The sequence below is a fragment of the Pituophis catenifer genome, unplaced genomic scaffold (assembly GCF_029215685.1).
Source record: "Pituophis catenifer annectens isolate HBS135680 unplaced genomic scaffold, rPitCat1.0.hap2 SCAF_1, whole genome shotgun sequence".
Taxonomy (NCBI): domain Eukaryota; kingdom Metazoa; phylum Chordata; class Lepidosauria; order Squamata; family Colubridae; genus Pituophis; species Pituophis catenifer.
The window spans coordinates 215,785,509-215,787,147 of NW_027256881.1; positions in this window are offsets into that span (position 1 = coordinate 215,785,509).

Consider the following 1,639-nt stretch of genomic DNA (forward strand, 5'->3'; position numbering starts at 1 on the left):
AATAGTTTGCAGGAAATGAATTCTGTGCCAGACAAAGTACATTTTTACAGGCTAAATCTATCTCCACCCACAGAAGCCCTGTCTTGGCAAGTACTGGATTTCTGCTTTGAACAAAACAAGAACAATTGGTGACAAAACTGGCAGGTCTTCAATGGAACTGAACACTGAAAACTCTTGCTCCGCTTTCATTTTTGAATTGGGTTAATCCTGACATTGCTTGTTTTTATGACTGTGTGGAGAGAATACAGCTTCGGGCATTTAATTTAAAAAGTAGAATGTACTTACTTTCACAGCAGAATATGGGTTTATTTTTTTTTCCACCTTGTAACATTCTGCTGTCCAGGCAAAAAGTAAAATTGAAAAAAAGCAGCATATCAGAATGGTTAAATAGTTTTAAAAAATGTAGTTAAACTATTGTGTAGTGGGCTTCAGGAGGCAAGAACCAGACCAGCATAGCTACAACTGCATTTATTGACTGAAAACTGGAACTCAGGAACAGCAGGCAAATGCCTGTAATTTATACTCTAGGCCCACAGGGCCTTAATCAATCATAGTATTTGAAAATGCCCACCCAAATATGAATCAAGTTTCCCTCCAAAACAGTTGGAGTTAACAGTTAGGGTCATCTAAAAGTTAGTTTCACTTTAAGTAAAGGTGCTCCTTTCCTTTTCAAAGCCGAAGAGTCAGCACTGTCCAAAGACGTCTCCGTGGTCATGTGGCCAGCATGACTAAATGCCAAAGGCACACGGAATGCTGTTACCTTCCCACCAAAGGTGGTCCCTATTTTTCTAATTGCATTTTTTAAATGCTTTCGAACTGCTAGGTTGGCAGAAGCTGGGACAAGTAACGGAAACTCACCCTGTTACACAAGATTCATGTAGGGATTCGAACCACTGAACTGCCGACCTTTCAATTGACAAGCTCAGTGTCTTAGCCACTGAGCCACCATGTCCCTTTAGTTTCACTTTAGCAGGGCTTAACACAACTATATATATTCAATACATAACATAAACATTAACTTTCTGCTCTGTTAGTTCCCTCTACAGCCCTTCCCTCTCCCCACTAGCCTTGTTTCAGGTAAGAGTTTACGTGATTCAGTGTTTTTCTGTATAAAACAATTAAAAGTACAGTGAAAAATAAAACTTACCCTGTTTCCCCAAAAATAAGACATGCCCTGATAATAAGCCCAATTGGGCTTTTGAGTGCATGCGCTAAAATAAGCCTCCTCCCGAAAATAAGCTTCATTTGGGGATAGAACCGGTGACATTCAGCTGTGGGAGTCTGAATCTCTTTTCCTATCTAATTAACTTTCCACACTGGACTAGTATTCCTGCAAGATGTTTTTCAATCCAAGTTAATGCTTCTTTAGAAGTAATCACCATAGCTTCTAGTTATTGTGCAAGACCTCTCAAGTATCTCAGGTTGGACCATGGAGGACACCATCTAGAGCAGGGCTGTCAAACTCGATTGCACTGAGGGCCACATCAGGGTTGTGTTTGACTTCAGGGGGCCAGGGTGGGTGTGGCCAGGGTGGGTGTGGCCAATTCAACATCACTCATGTCGGGGTGGCATGTGGTGGCATGAGCACTCTGCCAGCAAAAACGGGCTCCCGAGCTCCATTTTTGGCTGCAATGGCCTC